This window comes from Loxodonta africana, chromosome 15, assembly GCF_030014295.1.
Source record: "Loxodonta africana isolate mLoxAfr1 chromosome 15, mLoxAfr1.hap2, whole genome shotgun sequence".
Classification (NCBI taxonomy): Eukaryota; Metazoa; Chordata; class Mammalia; order Proboscidea; family Elephantidae; genus Loxodonta; species Loxodonta africana.
In genome coordinates this window covers 68002046-68020988 of record NC_087356.1, presented here as the reverse complement: position 1 = coordinate 68020988, position 18943 = coordinate 68002046, and the positions used below count along the sequence as shown (strand labels likewise).

Below are 18943 nucleotides of genomic sequence, written 5' to 3'. Positions count from 1 at the left end.
TAGACTGATATACCTGATAAGAGCTCTAGCCATCTGGGAACAGGACATCAAAGTGCCAAAGGTGAAAACAATCAAGCTAGCTCACTCAAGCAACCCATTTGGGCATATCAAAACAAAACAAAGCAGGAAGCTACAACACCATAAGCAAACAAAATAAACTAATACAATAACTTATAGATGGCTCAGAGACAACAGTCAATATCAAGTCACATAAAGAAACAGACCATGATCGCCTCAAAAAGCTCTAAAAACAAAGAATCAAGGGATCTTCTAGATGAAAGTGCATTCCTGGAATTACCAGAGGCAGAATACAAAAGATTAATATACAGAACCATTCAAGACATCAGGAAGGAAATGAGGCAATACACAGAACAAGCCAAGGAACACACAGATCAAGCAATTGAAGAAATTAAAAAGGTTATTCGGGAACATAATGAAAAATTTAATAAGCTGGAAAAATCCACAGACAGATAGCAATCAGAAATTCAGAAGATTAAGAATAAAATTACAGAAGTAGACAACTCAATAGAGGTCAGAGGAGCAGAACTGAGCAAGTGGAAGGCAGAATTCCTGAACTTGGAGATAAAGCACTTGGCACTAATATATTTGAAGAAAAATCAGATAAAACAATTTGAAAAATTGAAGAAACCTTAAGAATCTTGTGGGAGTCTATCAAGAGAAATAACCTATGGGTGATTGGAGTAGCAGAACAGAGAGGGAGAACAGAAAGTACAGAGAGAATTGTTGAAGACTTGTTGGCAGAAAACTTCCCTGATATCATGAAAGATGAGAAAATATCTATCCAAGGTGCTCATTGAATTCCACATAAGGTAGATTTTAAAGAAAGTCACCAAGACATATTATAATCAAACTTGCCAAAACCAAAGATAAAGACAGAATTTTAAGAGCAGCTAGGGATAAAGGAAAAGTTACCTACAAAGGAGAACATTAAGAATAAGCTTGGACTACTTGGCAGAAACCATGCAGGCAAGAAGGCAATGGGATGACTTATCTAAAAAACTGAAGGAAAAACATTGCCAGCCAAGAATCTTATATCCAGCAAAACTGTCTCTCAAATATGAAGGTGAAATTAGGATATTTCCAGATAAGTAGGAGTTTAAGGAATTCTTAAAAACCAAACCAAAACTACGAGAAATATTTAAGGGAGTTCTTTGTTTAGAAAATCAATAATATCAGGTATCAACCCAAGACTAAAATACTGGGCAGAGCGATCTATTAAGAAAACATTCTACATCCCACTTTGGAGAGTGTTGTCTGGGGTCTTCAACACTAGCAAGCAGCCATCTAAGATGCATCAATTGATCTCAAGCCACCTGGATCAAAGGAGAATGAAGAACACCAAGGACAAAAGGTAATTACGATCCCAAGAGACAGAAACGGCCACATAAACCAGAGACTCCATCAGCCTGAGACCAGAAGAACTAGATGTTGCCTGGCTACAACCGATGACTGCCCTGACAGGGAACACAACAGAGAAGCCCTGAGGGAGCAGGAGAGCAGTGGAATGCAGACCCCAAATTCTTGTAAAAAGACCAGACTTAATGGTCTGGCTGAGACTAGAAGGACCCTGGTGGTCATGGCCCCCAGACCTTCTGTTGGCCCAGTACAGGAACCGTTCCCAAAGCCACTCTTCGGACATGGATCAGACTGGACAATTGGTTGGAGAGGGATGCTGGTGAAGAGTGAGCTTCTTGGGTCGGGTGGACACTTGAGACTATGTTGGCATCTCCTGCCTGGAGGGGAGATGAGAGAGCAGAGAGGGTTAGAAGCTGGCGAAATGGACACGAAAAGAGAGAGTGGAGGAAGGGAGCAGACTGTCTCATTGGGGGAGAACAATTGGGAGTATGTAGCAAGGTGTATATAAGTTTTTTGTGAGAGACTGACTTGATTTGTAAACTTTCACTTAAAGCACAATAAAAATAATAATAATAAAAAAACACCACAAACAAAAGGAATTTAGTGCAGGAGAGTAAGAGGAACAAAGAAATCCTCAGCACCACAGAGAAAGTACTACAAACTGACAAGAATAAACTCACACCTATCAATTATTACACTGAACACAAATGGCCTAAAAACAACCAAACTCTTTGCTGTCAAGTCGATTCCGACTCACAGCGACCTTATAGGACAGAATAGAACTGCCTCATGGGGTTTCTAAGGACCACCTGGTGGATTTGAACTGCTAACCTTTTCATTAGCAGCCATAGCTCTTAACCACTATGCCATCAGGGTTTCCAAATGGCCTAAATTCACCCATAAGGAGATGGAGAGTGACAGAATGGATTAAAAAAAAGTAAATAAACCAGCATCCATCTGCATACTGTCTACAAGAGAGATGCCGTAGAAACAAAGACATAAATGTATTACAAATGAAGGTTGGAAAAAAATATGTACCAAGCAAAGAGCTACCAAAAAAGAGCGGGAGTACAATACTAGTCTCAGATAAAATAGACCTCAAAACAAAATCTACCACAGAAGGCAAATAAAAAAAAAGGGCCCTATATAATGATTAAAGGGACAAACCATCATGAAAACATAATCATAATAAATGTCTACACACTCAATGACTGGACTTCAAAATACATAAAACAAACGAGTGTCATTGAAAAAGAGAATTTAGCAGTTCCACTATAGTAGCAGAAGACTTCAACACACCAATCTTGGTAAAGAACAGGACATCTAGAAAGACACTCAAAGATACAGAAGATCTAAAGGCTGCAATCAGCCAACTTGAACTCATAGACATATACAGAACAGCCCACCCATCAGCTGCAAAGTACACACTCTTTTCCAATGTACATGGAACATTCTTCAGAATAGACAACATAGTAGGCCACAGAACAACCCTCAACAAAATCTGAAACATTGAGATAATACAAAGTATCTTCTTAGATTGCAATTTCATGAAAGTAGAAATTAACAACGTGAAGATCAAGTAAAAGAAATCCATTACATGGAAACTAAATAACAAGGTGCTTAAAAACCATTGGGTAATAGAAGAAGTCAAAGATAGAATAAAAAAATTCTAGAATTAAATGAGAATGATAACACATCATACCAAAACCTTTGGCAGTGATCAGAGGTCAATTTATAGCAATAGGAGCACACATCACAAAAAAGAAGAAAGGGAGAAAATCAGAGCATTAGCTACACAACTTGAACAAATAGAGGACAGCCAAAGAAGCCAGAAGTAAGGAAATAATAAAGATCAGAGCAGACATAAATGAAATAGAGAATGGAAAAACAATAGAAAGAATCAACAAAACTAAAAGTTGGCTCTTCAAAAGGAACAACAAAATCAACAAACCACTGGCCAAACTGACAAAAGAAAAACAGGAGAGGATGCAAATAACCCAAATAAGAAATGAAACGGGGGACATTACAACAGACCCAAATGAAATTAAAAGAATTTTAACAGAGTATTATGAAAAACCATAGTCCAACAAATTTGAAAATCTAGAGTAAATGGACAAATTTCTAGAAACACACTGTTTACCCAAACTATCACAAATCTATGCTGAAAATCTGAACAGACCCATATCAACAGAAGAGATCGAAAAGGTTAAAAAAAAAAAAAAAAAAAAAGCCCTGGCCCAGATGGCTTCACTGAAGAATTCTACCAAACATTCAGAGAACTTACACCAATGCTACTCAAATTATTTCAGAACAGAGAAAAGGAAGGATACTTCCAAATTCATCTGATGAAGCCAGCAAAACCCTGATACCAAAACCAGGCAAAGACACCACAAAAAAAGAAAATTGCAGACCAATATCTCTCATGAACATAGATGCAAAAATTCTCCACAAAATTCTAATAGAATTCAGCATCATATCTAAAAAATAATACTCCATGACCAAGTAGAATTCATACCAGGCATGCAAGGATGGTTCAATATTAGAAAGTTAATCAACGTGATACACCACACAAAGAGTCACATGATCACCTCAATGGACACAAAAAAGGCATTCAACAAATTCCAACACCATTTCTGCTAAAACTCTCAATGAAATAGGTATAAAGGGAAATTTCTCAACATAATAAAGGGCACCGATACAAAACAAACAGCCAACATCATTCTTAAGGGAGAGAGGCTGAAAACATTCCCCCTGAGAACAGGAAGAAGACAAGCATGTCCTTTATCATCACTCATATTTAACGTTGTGTTGGAAGTCTTAGCTAGAGCAATAAGGCAAGAAAAAGAAATAAAGGGCATCCAAATTGATAATGAAGAAATACACCTGTCCCTATTTGCAGATGATATATACTATATATAGAAAACCCAAAAGACTCCACAAGAAAACTACTGGAACTAATAGAAAGATTCAGCAGATTAGCATGATACAAGACAAATATACAAAAATCAGTTGGATTCCTATACACCATTAAAGAGACTGAACAAAAGGAAATCAGGAAAACAATACCATTTATAACAGCCCCTAAAAAATAAAATACTTAGGAATAAATCTAACCAGGGATGTAAAAGACATATAGAAAGGAAACTAGAAAACACTACTGCAAGAAACCAAAAGAGATCTACAAAAAAGGAAAAACATACCAGGCTCTGGATAGGTAGACTCAACATTCTGAAAATGACAATTCTACCCAAAGTAATCTATAAATGTAATGCAATCCTGATCCAAATACAACAACATTCTTTAAAGAGATGAAAAAAACAATCATTAACTTTATACAAAAAGGCCAGAGGCCGCGTATAAGTAGATCATTATTGAAGAAGAAGAAAGTAAAAGGACTTGCACTACCGGATCTCAGAACCTAGTATACAGCTATAGTAGTCCAAACAGACTGGTACTGGTACAACAGATACATCAAACAATGGAACAGAATGGAGAACCCAGATGTAAATCCACCCACCTATGGACACAAGGGTCCAAAGTCCATCAAATGGGGAAAGACAGTCTTTTTAACAAATAGTGCTGGCAAAATTGGATGTCCATCTGCAAAAAAAAAAAAAAAAAATGAAACAGAGCCCGTACCTCACACCATACACAAAAACTAATTCCAAATGGATCAAAGACCTAAATATAAAATCAAAAACTATAAAGATCATAGAAGAAAAAACAATCAACACTAGAGATCCTATGACACGACATTAACAGGATACAAAGCATAACTGACAACATACAAACTCCAGAAGATAAGCTAGATAACTGGGATCTTCTAAAAACTAAACACTTATGCCATCAAAAGACTTCACCAAAAGAGTAAAAAGAGAACCTACAGATAGGGAAAAAAAATGGCTATTACGAATCCAACAAAAGTCTAATTTCTAAAATCTACAGGAAAATCTGACACCTCTACAATAAAAAGGCAAATAATTCAATTAAAAATGTGCAAAGGAAACAAACAGATACTTCAGCAAAGAAGACATTCAAGCGGCTAACAGACATATGAAGAAATAGTTGCAATTACTAGGCATTAAACAAATGCAAATCTAAACCACAATGAGATACCATCTCACTCCAGCATTACTGTGAAGAATCAAAAAAAAAAAAACCGAAAATAACAAATGTTGGAGAGCCTGCAGGGAGATTGGAACTCTTAGCACTGCTGGTGGAAATGCAAAATGGCACAACCATTTTGGAAAATGATATGGTGCATCCTCAGAAAGCTAGAAATAGAAATACCGTATGATCCAGCAATCCCACTTCTAGGAATATACCCTAGAGGAAATAAAAGCTGTTTCATGAATAGACACACGTGCACACCCATGTTCATTGCCGCATTTTTCACAATAGCAATACAATATGGTGGAAATAACCTGGGTGCTCATCAACAGATGAATGGATAAACAAACCATGGTATACACACAATGGAACATTATGCAACGATAAATAACAATAATGAATGTGTGAAGCATCTCACAACATGGATGAATCTGGAGGGCTGAGTGGAATAAGTCAATCACAAAAGGATAAATATTGTATGAGACTACTACTATAAAAACTCCAGAATAGGTTTACACACAAAAGGAAACAATCTTTGATGGGTATGAAGGAGGGGAGGGGCAGGGATGTAAAACACTAAATAAACAAATAGATAAGTGGTAACTTGCAAGGGTAAGACCGTATGCAATACTGGGGAAGCCAGCACACCTTGTTCAGGGTAAGGTCATGGAAGGTCCATGGACAAGGTTCATCCTTTGCCCAAAGATTAGACAGGCCCGTAAAGCAAAACAAGACTAAAGGGGCACAACAGCCCAGGTGCAAGGACTAGAAAGCAGGAGGGGACAGGAAATAGGGAACCCAAGGTCGAGAAGGGGAGTGTTGAGATGTCCTGAGGTTGTTAAGCAACAACATAAAACAATATGTGTACTATTTAATAAGAAGCTAGTTTGTTCTGTAAACCTTCATCTAAAGTTCAATATAAATAAATAAATAAATAGATCAAAGCCTGCATCAATCAGTAGTTAAAACATTTAAGGTAAACTCAACTAAGCAAATTATTGCAATTAGTGCACTTACTAATTGTAATTATTTTTTTTAATGAGATAATATTTAACAAATACTTTAATTAGTATTTAAAAATATAAATTTTATACGTAACAATGTAGTTCAGTCTTTATAAAGAATTAAAATAACCTCTATAATGCATATATGTCCGGTTTTTAAATACAATTCTCTTTTACTTTTAAAAGAAAAAAGGTATTATCTCTCTATGGTAGGCTTGTTAGGAACTCAATGGCAATATTTGCAAGATGCTTTCATTCAGAATCTTGCAGATATGCTGACTGAAATTAACATATTAAATTAAAATATTCCAAGTACTCTTGTTATATGTACATCTTAATGCCTAAATAGCGTTAGTAGAGATCACTGGGAGAAAAAAAAAAAAACTTTTAAGTCTTATATTTTACGTTGTTTATTTTTCCCATGGGAAATAGCTTTGTTGTTGTTGTTGTTGTTAGGTGCCCTCGAGTTGGTTCCGACTCATAGCGACCCTATGCACAGCAGAATGAAACACTGCCTGGTCCTGAACCATCCTTACAATCGTTGTTAAGCTTGAGCTCATTGTTGCAGCCACTGTGTCAATCTACCTCGTTGAGGGTCTTCCTCTTTTCCACTGACCCTGTACTCTGCCAAGCATGATGTCCTTCTCCAGGGACTGATCCCTGCTGACAACACGTCCCAAGTATGTAAGACGCAGTTTCGCCATCCTTGCCTCTAAGGAGCATTCTGGCTGTACTTCTTCCAAGACAAATTTGTTGGTTCTTTTGGCAGTCCATGGTATATTTAATATTCTTTGCCAACACCACAATTCAAAGGTGTCAATTCTTCTTCAGTCTTCCTTATTCATTTTCCAGCTTTCACATGCATATGATGCGATTGAAAATAACATGGCTTACGTCAGGCACACCTTAGTCTTCAAGGTGACATCTTGGCTCTTCAACACTTTGAAGAGGTCCTTTGCAGCAGATTTACCTGATGCAATGTGTCTTTTGATTTCTTGACTGCTGCTTCCACGGCTGTTGATTGTGGATCCAAGTAAAATGAAGTCCTTGACAACTTCAATCTTTTCTCCGTTTATCATGATGTTGCTCATTGGTCCATTTGTGATGATTTTTGTGGTCTTTAATCTTCATTAGTAAGTGCTTCAAGTCCTCTTCACTTTCAGCAAGCAAGGTTGGGGAATCACTTTAGAAAATGTATTTCATCTATGTCTTCAAAATTTCCTGAAATTTTGAATGTTTACAAATTTAAATAGAATAGCATGAAGCCCACTGGTGCTGCAACGATATCTGTCACTCTTTTTTTGAAATCTACAGTGACATATGAGCAATAAGTTACACTTATATGAGAGTAGTAAATACTTGAGAACCAATGAGGAAAAGGGGAAATTCTAATTGTTTCTTTTCACACCACCTCCAGAGCATAGATATTAACATCTCTGTTTTTTTTTTTTTTCCCAGAAGTTTGGAGAGTAATAATACTTTGCCCAAGGTCACACAGCAGGTATATGTTGAGCTGAGATTTGAATGCAGGACTGTCTAACAAGAACCCCTTTCCACTGAGTCAGTTACAACTCACAGAGACCCTGTAGGACAGAACAGAACTGCCCCATAGGGTTTCTAAGAAAAAAAAAAAAATTTTTTTTTTTTTTTTTAAAGAAGCCCCTGGTAAATTCGAACTGCAGACATTTTGGTTAGCGGCTGAGCTGTTAACCACTGAGGTGTCTAACAATAGTCCAATTAAATGTATAAAATCTTGAAATGCCAGAAGTGAGAGAGGTATTAAAGATGACATATCCAATGTTCCATCCAGTGCTTTTGTCCTTGAACAATATAAATGCTAAGTGATTTTCAGGCTATGCTTGAACAGTTCTAATTTGGGTATGTGGCTGCACAGTAAGGCAGCTAGTTTCATTTCTGGATGTCTGACTGCTAAAATGTTCTTGTTTGTCTTGAAACAAAATATGTCTCTCCATGGTTTCCAGCAGTTAGTTTTACTTCAATCTCTTAAAGACATATTAAAAAAAAAAAAAAAAGTAAAAAAATTATCGAAAAATTTCATTGCTGTCGAGCCTATTTCATCTCCTAGTGACTCTATATGTCAAAGTAGAAGTGCCCCATAGGGATTTCCAAGGCTGTAATCTGCACAGAGTCGACTGCCACATTCAAAAGTCTGGAACCAACAATGGCAGTAATGGAATGGGGCAGTTTTGTAGCAAGTAGAAATGGATCAAGAAACTTTGGCATAAATAGAATTAAATGCCTACTGCTTGGCTTGCTAAGTCACTTGGCAGGCAAGTCAGACTTACAGGGTGAATGACGTTATATTCACATTTATTTATTCAATAGAAATCTCCAAGGACATTAAATATGCAAAAAATCATTAAGTAAGAAATTGGAGCAATGTATCAGGATATAGGAAATATACACATATATTATGGGAAATATATGATTCCCAATTAATTGAATTCACTTATGGAAAAGCTAATATTATACTGAAAGGATATTTGAAAGAGTTAATGTAGTGATAGTAAAAAGGTAGTTTTTTTCTTTGTATTTTTTTTCAAAAATAATGATTATATTTTCTCTAAAATTTATCTTGTGTTTAAAATGCAATTTATGATTGTATAACTAATGAATGAAATTTGAAAAGAGGTAAATCATAAGGAAGAAAGGGAAAAGTTCTCGTAATCCCACCATAGGCATTCATGATTAGGTTCAATGTTGTGTTAATAGTCTTTCTTTTGTAAATGTGCAGACCCCTGTTTTGTTTGTTTTTGTTTTACCATTCAGAACTGACTCCAGGACATAGGTCAGAGAAGCTTGCTCTGGATTGGTGGGTCAGAAGAACTGAATTATCAGGGGCTTCTAAAAAAAAATTTTTTTTTTGTTTTTTCTAGGAAGCTAGGGATCTGAGAAGGCACTGGGCAATTGGAATAGGCATAAAGGTCAACCAAAAGCTTTTTACACACACATTTAATAATGTCTATTTTTTTTTTTTTAATAAAATACTATCTTAAAAGTAACCAGTGACTCAGAAATAAATCACAGCCGTATTTAATTAGGCTGTTTGCAGTGTGGTCTCGGGCACTGGAAGCATTGTTGTCCTCAGACTATAGAACTGGGAAATGAGCATGAAGATCACCGTGGTGGAAAGCACAGGCTGTCTTCTCCTGGGTGGTAGGTTGGGTTCTGTCAAAAATACAGGAAGATGCTTGAGCCATCCAAACAGACAAAGGACTGCAAGGTGAAAGACAAAGATTTTCAAGACTGGCCTTACCCTCAGTCGAGCAGATTCAAAAAAGCAGGAAAGAAAAACATTTAAAAAATGTGTGACAACATATTGAGGGAATTTAAGATGATTTTTGCACCATTCTAGACCTGATGGCTTACATCATTTTAGATTGAAATTGAGGGAAGATAATAGGAATTTGGAAGTTTAAAATATACTTGGATCTTGACACTGTTATTGGTACTAGACTGCTAAGGCAGTACAAAAAACTGGACAAAATATATAAACTATTTGTAGACAATGGACAAGTATTACAAAACCATGATTACTGAGTAAAGAAAAACTCGTGATCTAGGTCTCACAACCTTGTTTGTTCTCTGCCAGGACACAATTTCCTGACTCCAAGGTAGCAAGCTGGTGTTCAAACAAAGTATGATAGCCGTGCCTATCTGAAGAGCAAGACCTCACAGACATAGACATGTCTATCATGAAACCCTGTTATTAGGTGAATACATATGTGAGTTTTCATGTATTACTGATGAATTGACCTTTTGTCATCATAAAATATTACTCTTTGCCCCTGGTAGATTTCTTTTTTCTGATATCTAGTTTCACTGGTATTAATATAGCTATTTTAGCTTTGTTTTTTTAACTTTGTCTTTTTTGTTTTTATCTTTTTACTTTTTAACCTCCGTACCTTTACATTTGAAGTTTGTGGGTTTGTTTTTTTTTTTCGCGTGTTTGTTTTGGTTGGTTATTTTATTTTTTAGACCACATGTATTTCTTGTTTTTGTTTTTCCTTCCCTGACATTCTCCTTTTTTTAATTGGAGTGTTTAGACTACATTTAATTTTTGATATGATTAGGTTTAAACTTACCACATTGCTGCTTGTTTTCTATTTGTAATAAACAATCTTTCTTCATTTTTCTTGTATTCCATTTTATCTCAGGAGCCTTGGTGGCCCAGTGGTTAAGAACTCAGCTGCTGACCAAAAGGTTGGCAGTTTGAATCCACGAGTCGCACCTTGGAAACCCTATGGGGCAGTTCTACTCTGTCCTCTAGTGTCACTAGGAGCTGCAATCGACTCAGTGGCAATGGGTTTGCTTTTGGGTTTTTTGGCTTATCGTGGAGCTCTGGCGCACAAATGTTTAAGTGCTTGGCTTTAAAACTGCTAAACCCATCCAGCAGCTTCACTAGAGAAGGACCTAGTGATATGCTTCCATAAACATGATAGCCAAGAAAACCCTGTAGGGCTGTTTTACTCTGTCACGGGGTTGATATGAGTTGAATCAGCTTGACGGCACCTAACACCAATAATAGAACATTGGCTTATCAGTTATACCTTTGTTTTTATTTTTGGTGAATGATAAAGGTTTTACCACTTTAACTTACCACAGTCTATCTTCAAATAATACCATACCATGTCATGTATAATGTAGGAAATTTACAGTATACTTTCCATTGACTCCTCCCATGATCTGTACTACTGTTGTTATCCATTTTACTTCCACATATGTTATAAAATCCATAATAAACTCTTATTATTATTCATTAGTATTTACCTTTTAAAGAGCTTTTAAGATGATAGAAATTGCTTTTATATTTCCCTACATATTTGCCATTTTTTATTTTTTTGTGTACATAGACATTTCCATTTAGTTTATTTTCTTTTTGCCAGAAGATGTCTCTTAACATTTCTTGAAGTATGTGCCTAATAGAGACAATTATTATTATTATTATTATTGTATTTATTCATCTGGAAATGCTTTTATTTTCCAACCATCACTTTTGAAGTATATTGGCAGTGGCTGTAGAATTTTAGGTTGGTTGTTATTTTGTTTAACACTTTAGAAATATTTTCCCATTGTCTTCTGACTTTATCATTTAAGAAATGAAATAATCATTTCCTTACTGTGTTCATGATTTTCTCTGTTTTTTTTTTCCTTTTTTAGTAGTTCCCCTCTGATATGTGAGATTTTTCTTTTCATCCTTCTTGGGATTATAATGTTTTACAAAGAGGAACTTGAAGTACTTACTGATGAAGATCAAAGACTATAGCCTTCAGTATGAATTGCACCTCAACATAAAGAAAAAAAAAAATACAACCAGACCAATAAGCAATATCATGGTAAACGGAGAAAATATTGAAGTTATCAAGAACTTCATTTTGCTTGGCTCTACAATCAACACCCATGGAAGCAGAAATCAAGAAATCAGATGATGTATTGCATTGGGCAAATCAGCGGCAAAAGACATATTTAAAGTGTTGAAAAGCAAAGATATCGCTTTGAGGACTAAGGTGTGCCTGAACAAAACCATGATATTTTCAATTGCCTCACATGCATGTGAAAGTTGGACAATGAACAAGGGAGATCAAGGAAGAATTGACACCTTAGAAATATGGTGTTGACAAAGAACATTGAATATACATGAACTGCCAGAAGGATGAACAAATCTGCCTTGGAAGAAGTACAATCAGAGTGTTCCTTAGAAGTAAAGATGGTGAGACTTCATCTCACATACTTTGGATATGTTATCAGGAGGAACAAGTCTCTGGAGAAGGACATCATGCTTGGTAAAGTAGAGGGTTAACGACAAAGAGGAAGGCCCTCAGTGAGGTGGATTGACACAGTGGCTACAACAAACATAACAAAGATTGTGAGGATGGCACAGGACCAGGCAGTGTTTCATTGTGTTGTACATAGGGTACCTATGAGTCAGAACAGACTCAAAGACACCTAACAATAACAATGACAATATTCCCCTTTTATACTTGACTTTTCTACAAGTCAACCCAAACTACTTTAAAATTCTCCAAAATAATGTAACAATATAGCTTGGATCCTCCATGACAATCCTAACTTAAAATATTCTGTTGCTATGTTAGTCCATGTTTCACACATTATGCTTGATCCAACGCCATGGTGATTCTGGGTCTTGGTATTATCCCTACCATATACAATGGAATCAAGTTCTACTAAGTTCGAGAAGTTCATATAAAGTAAGACCAGAATGGTGCTTATAGCAGAATGTCTGATGCTCAGTTTTGGCAAATTGTAAGAAGAGTTTAAAGTACACTACAAACTCTGACAAGCAGTTATATATTTAGGATGCCATGAAAACTAAAGATATGTGTTGGTAACTGACCCACAGTGTTCATGACAATTACGGAACCAGTGGTCATCACTGGAAAGTACTTGTATTCATTGTGGCTAAACTGAATGCCTCATTTTAGAGAACAGAAAGCCTTCGTAAGTTTTCTTAAAGTTCTATTTATGATTATCCACTTAGTTAAAAAAAAAAAAGGGAAGTAACAAATACAGAATATGATAGATTTTAGACAGTACACTTTAAATTTATATTGAATCTAAGATTTGTACTAATCTTCAAGCCCTGATCACAAAAATGTTCCTTATGTTTTGCTTCTAGCAACCCTAGGAGCTGGGGAATTTGGACCTTCCCATGGGCAGATTTTTACGGGCAGATATGTCAGTCATGGGATCTAATCCCTCGTCTTTAGAGTCTTAGGATCCTGTAATATGAGAGAAAGGATGACCACATTGGGCTTCATGCCTTCAGGTTGCATTTAGAAAAAACTTTTTTTTTTTTTTTTTTTTTGTCACAATGGGAATGAAGAATGAAAAGGATGTATGTCTGGATGGTCACGGTGACCCCACTTGTGACCTACCGCACCAAACTGAAAGCAAATCAGTGTGTGCAGTCCCCATTGCAAGCCCTGAGCTGACTGGAGGGTGGAAGGAGAACTGATCAAGATGAGGAACTCACTTTTATCTTCTTGCTTTCTGGGCTTGTACTTTAAAAAATGAGACATACAGACATCTCTTTTGGTTCTCTAAATCTTCCTTGCCCCTTCTGGTCTGTTTCCCTGCACTAAGATGGCCAGTATGGTCGCCTTCTTCTCCACCTTAGCCTATATTAGCTCTACAGATAGTAAAGATTCAGGCAGCATATGGGACACATGATACAGCCTAATATGTCAGTAACTAGTGAAAATAAATTTCTCCTTCCACCTATTCGTAGTCTGGAAGCTGTGCTGTTTTCCCCCTGGTGGAAGTAAAGCCATCTTCATTCTTAGCACATGGGAATAAGGATTCTCCCTGGTTTTAAGGATCATGATGGTGTTTGTGTTTGGATGGGTGGGGGAAGGGAAAGACAAATTGTTTTTCCAGGTACTTGAGAATTTGGAAGAGATATTAATATCTGCATAAATATTTATGTACAGAGATGTTTATCATTATGTTACTGACAAGATTTAGAAAATTGTAAACAATAGAAATATTGAAAAATGTTTACAAAAAAAATCAAACCCACTGCCATCAAGTGAATTCTGCATGATAGCTGCCCTATAAGACAGAGTAGAAATGTCCCATAGGGTTTCCAAGGCTGTAAAATCTCTATGGAAGCAGACAGCCACATCTTTGTCCTGCAGAGCACCTGGTGGGGTTCATATCTCAAATCACTGACCTTTTATTTGGCAGCTGAGCATGTTAACCACTGTGCCACCAGGGCTGTATATTAAAAATAGTTAACATCTAATTAGTTGGATTGTGAGCATTTCTTCTAATATGCATTTTTAATGAATTCCTTATAATTAATATGGAATTAATATGGGTGATTATTTTTGGAATCTCTAAAATTAATTTTATTTCTTTAAGTAGTAAAGCCACTGAATAAAGTCAAATATTTTTAAAAATCAGTTTTATCCATTTATTTGATAGCAAATATGATGTTACTCCCTTGCTGTAAAATCTTTCACTGACTTCCTATTAACTTTAAAGTCTAAATTCTAATATATATACAATGATTTTTATAATCTGATTGTATCTAAATGGCAACCTCACTTTCTATCTAGTTTTCCTTTCCTCCTTGCACTCTCAGATTACCAATTTATTTGTTATTCCTCCAGAACAGAATCTATCACATGTTAGTGTCTTTGGATATGCTGCCCCCATCCTCTGGAATGCAATTCACTCTATTTTCATCTGTCAAAATTCCTCTGCAGAAAGCCTGTCTGCCCTGATTCCCACAAGATACACAGGCTGTGTTTCTTTTGTGCTCTAATTGTAGATGGTGAATACCATACTATTACTTGTGGTACAGTGCTTTCTGAGTTTCCTGACGGTCAAAGGTGTGCTTCTGATTTCTGTATGTTACTCTTCACAACGTGTGCTGGGTTCACAGAAGGAACTTAATAATTGGAGGAAGAGGAATTACACATACATTATCAAAGAGTGGGAGAGGTAGACATAATTCAGTATATTTCAAATTTTTCAAATGATAATATAAAAATTACACATAGATCAAAATTGAATACAAAAAATCAACATATCAATATAATAATGTCAAGCATAAAATGATATACAATACAGCTCACATGAGATAAAACTAAGAGTTAACACACACAGATGCTCGAGTTCAGTATTAGTTTTTCTTATACTAAACAGTGGATGCTATGGTACCATTTTACATTTATTCCATTAGAAAAATCATATTAAACAATCAAAATACATATTAACAAGGCTGCAGAAATCCTGCAACATTCATAAATCATGGAAGCATTTCTTTATTCATGCATCCATTCAACCTGCATTTATTATCTATTCTGTGTTATGCGTAGTAACAGGAACTGGGGATACAAATTGAATAAGATATTGGCCATGCCCTCAAGGAGATTATTGCAATGATACATGCACAGACAGATTTTAGGAGATAACTCGAGTGATATTTATGTCAAAATAGGGGCTACATCAGGAAAAAAATTCCAGTGAGGAGAGAAACCTTAAATTAATATTTAAACTAAGAATAAGGGAGGGAAAAAGTGAGCAAGGTTAATGAAAGCACAAAGTAATAAAGTGGGATGACTCACTCAAGGGCTTAAATATTGGTGCATCATTTAGAAAAGTAAATTTAAAAAAGAATAATAAATATGTTCATACACTTTGACTCAATGAGTTTTGTGCTGGAAAATTATGATGCTAAAACATTCCAAAGGACAAAATATAATGCCAGTTCATTTCTAAAGCTAAAGGAAAAGGAAATAGCTTAAATGTCCAGAACTGGGTAACTTATTAGGTAAATGATAGCATATTGATTTACGACATTATTATATGGTTCTCAATATTATTGAGTGTTAAAATTATATAGCAGCATGGGAAAAGTTTATAAAATGAGGTAGGGGAACTATGAAATGCTACATTTATGTTACCAGGTTGTGAATACTGTTTGTTATTTTTTTCTAGAAGACTTACAGCCTCACTTTTTATAAAATGCTTAGACCTATGATCCATTTCAAATTAATTTATGTTTAGCATATGGGATAAAATTTGAGGTTAACTTTGTTTCCATATGGGTTTTGTGTTGTTCCAGCAAAATTTGTTGAAGAGTTTTCTTTTCCTACTGAACTGCTGTGAGGTTTTGGTGAAAAATCAATTGACTATAGATGAATGGGCCTCTCTTGGACCTTCTATTCTATTTCACTGACCTAGTTGTCTATCCTTATGCCACTTCCACACTGCATTGTATATGGCTGCTTTATAGAGAATCTTCTAGTTTTGTTAAATTTACCTATTTGACTTTGTAGTTGCTTTGTACATGCCTTAAAAGTTTCTTTGCAGAAAATCATGTCATCTACAAAAGCAAAGTTTTACATATTCCTTTCCAATTTTATACACCTCCCCTTTTTATTGCCCTTCTACACTTGCAGGAGCCCTGGTGGCACAGTGGTTAATGGCTAAGCTGCTAACCGAAAGGTCAGCGGTTCGAATCCATCAGCCACACCGTGGGAGTAAGATGATGCGGGCTGCTCCTATAGAAATGGTACAGCCTTGGACGTGCTATGGAGCAGTTCTACTCTGTCCTATAGGGTCGATATGAGTCAGAATCGACTCCATGGCAACTGGAAATGGGGCTGCATTTGTGAGGCTCTCTGGTACAATTTTGAACAAGGTGAGCAATAGAAAAAAGAAAACATTAATCTTAAGGGAACATCATTCAATATTTTGCCATAAAAAGTTATGCTATTTTCCTTCCTCTATTGAGATGATCACTTGTTTTTCTCTCCTTATTCTCTTTAAATGTTGATTTATTTATTTTCAAATGTTAACGAAACTGTGTTAGTGAGATAAACCCCACTTTGTCATGTTGTATTGCTCTTTATGTATATTATAGGATTCTAGTTGCTAATATTTTGTTAAAGATGCAGTTTCTTAATTTTTATTTCTTGTGATATCTTTGTCAGGTTTTAGGATCAGATTTATACTCCTCTCATAAAAAGACTTGCTATGAATTCCTTCCTACTCTATTTTGTAAAAGAGTGTTTATATTTGTCTCTATTTTTTCTTAAAATTTTTATAAAACCATCTGGACCTTGAGTTTCCTTTACAGCAAGTTTTTGATTACATATTCAATTTATTTTATGGTCCAAGAGCTAACGTGATTTTCTCTTTCAACTTGTGTCAGTTTTAGAAATGTATGCTTTTTAAGGAATTTGTATGTTTTATCTAAAATGTTGAATTTATTGGAAAAGAAAAGTTAAACTTTATATAAGTTAAATATTTCTGCTCATTAAAAACACCTTTAAAAGGATCTGGTTCTGGTTAAGATTGAAAAAGTGCTCTCTACCTGGATTCTCACACTGAATGCATGGAGCTGCTACCTGAAGACTCTGAAAGGTAAGTGGTAGCAGGGAGGTCGGAGAAAAAAAAAAAAGACCTAAATTAAGGTCAATCCAGCAGTGAATGCCCTTTTTTTTTTTTTTCTGTTTCTCCAGTGTCCTCTACCCTGAACTCAAAGGCAGCTTGAAATGCAAAATTTCACACTTCTTGCACACAGAGACATCTCTAACAGAAGCCTTTTCTTTCTGATCTGAAGAGTTTAAAAGAGAGGTCCAAAGTTAGACTTATTGTTGTTGTTAGGTGTTGTCCAGTTGTTTCTGACTCATAATGACCCTATGTACAACAGGACGAAACACTGCTCAGACCTGCGCCATCCTCACAATTGTTATGTTTGAGCCAATTGTTGCAGCCTCTGTGTAAATCCATCTCCTCGAGGGTCTTCCTCTTTTTCAGTGATCCTTTACCGTACTAAGCATGATGATTTTAAGTACCTTCCAACCTGAGGGGCTCATCTTCTTGCACTATATCAGACAATGTTCTGCTAATATTCATATGGTTTTCACTGGCCAATTTTTTCAGAAGTACACAACCAAGACCTCCTCCCTAGTCTGTCTTAGAGTGGAAGCTCAGCTGAAATAGCAGTGGCATAGCTACTAGCTGGTATTTGAAATACCAGTGGCATAGCTGCCAGCATCACAGCAACAAAGCAATACACAAGCCACCACAGTATGACAAACTGACAGATGTGTGGTGGAAGAGTAGAGTGAGGGAAATCCCCTGGTTCTTGTGTGTGTGTTTGTTGTGTCCATTTTCCTCCTCCCCCTTCCTCTCACCAGATAATACTGAGGGAGCAGTGATTGTGGTGTTACAGTGAGAACAATGACAGCTAGGCAAGTGCCTATAACCATGTTTTCAAGGTAGTGAGAAGAAGCCCTGTTGTGTTTTCTGTTTACCCCCTGATTGTCCCTAAAGGCAGATGCCATCACAAAAATGTGAAACAGGGTAAAAAAACTAAAGTCCCAACTTTCTAGCTACAAGATGAGTGAAGGAAGCTAAAATTGTAACTCCTTAAGAGTGTCAAGAGGTAAAAATTTGTTATCCCATCAAGTTTGTTTATGAACTCCTGGGATCGTTGCCAAGCTGTATATTCATGGATCTGAAGATTAGGAAAAAAAAAAAAAAAAGGCTTTGATAACCTGGGGTACAGGACTGCTCTAGTCCCAGTCCCAGATTTGCCATGGGGTAGTCCACATGCAGGACAAACCCAAACAACACGGCAGATATTCACAAGCTGATATGAGGTCTGAATTTGAGATAACCTTATATAAAATTTTCTTTTTTTCTTATATAAATGAAGGAAGCCCTAGTGGCATAACGAAAAGGTTGGCAGTTCAAATCCACCAACCACTCTTGGAAACTCTTTAGGGCAGTTCTACTCTGTCCTATAAGGACACTATGAGTCAGAATCGATTGAATGGCAGCAGGTTTGGTTTAGGTTTTTTATATAAATGAAGACCAATTTCTTTATATATTTTCTTTTCATGTTTTTTATTCTTGTTGATTTTGTATTTGCTGAGTATTTATGTTTT

At 36.1% G+C, this 18943-nt stretch overlaps 1 protein-coding gene across 3 annotated transcripts in view; it reads left to right on the top strand.

Moving 5' to 3' along the window:
- The window catches only part of LOC100670762 (olfactory receptor 8G50-like), a 74885-nt gene that overhangs the window by 31800 nt on the left and 24142 nt on the right, over positions 1-18943 (top strand). The window contains exon 2 of one of the 3 annotated variants that reach the window (XM_064268923.1): positions 11673-16686. The gene's annotated coding sequence lies outside the window, so the exon portion shown is untranslated. Of the gene's footprint in view, positions 1-11374; positions 17412-18943 lie in introns of those variants that run through there. The other 2 variants (XM_064268922.1, XM_064268924.1) reach the window with 2 other exon arrangements.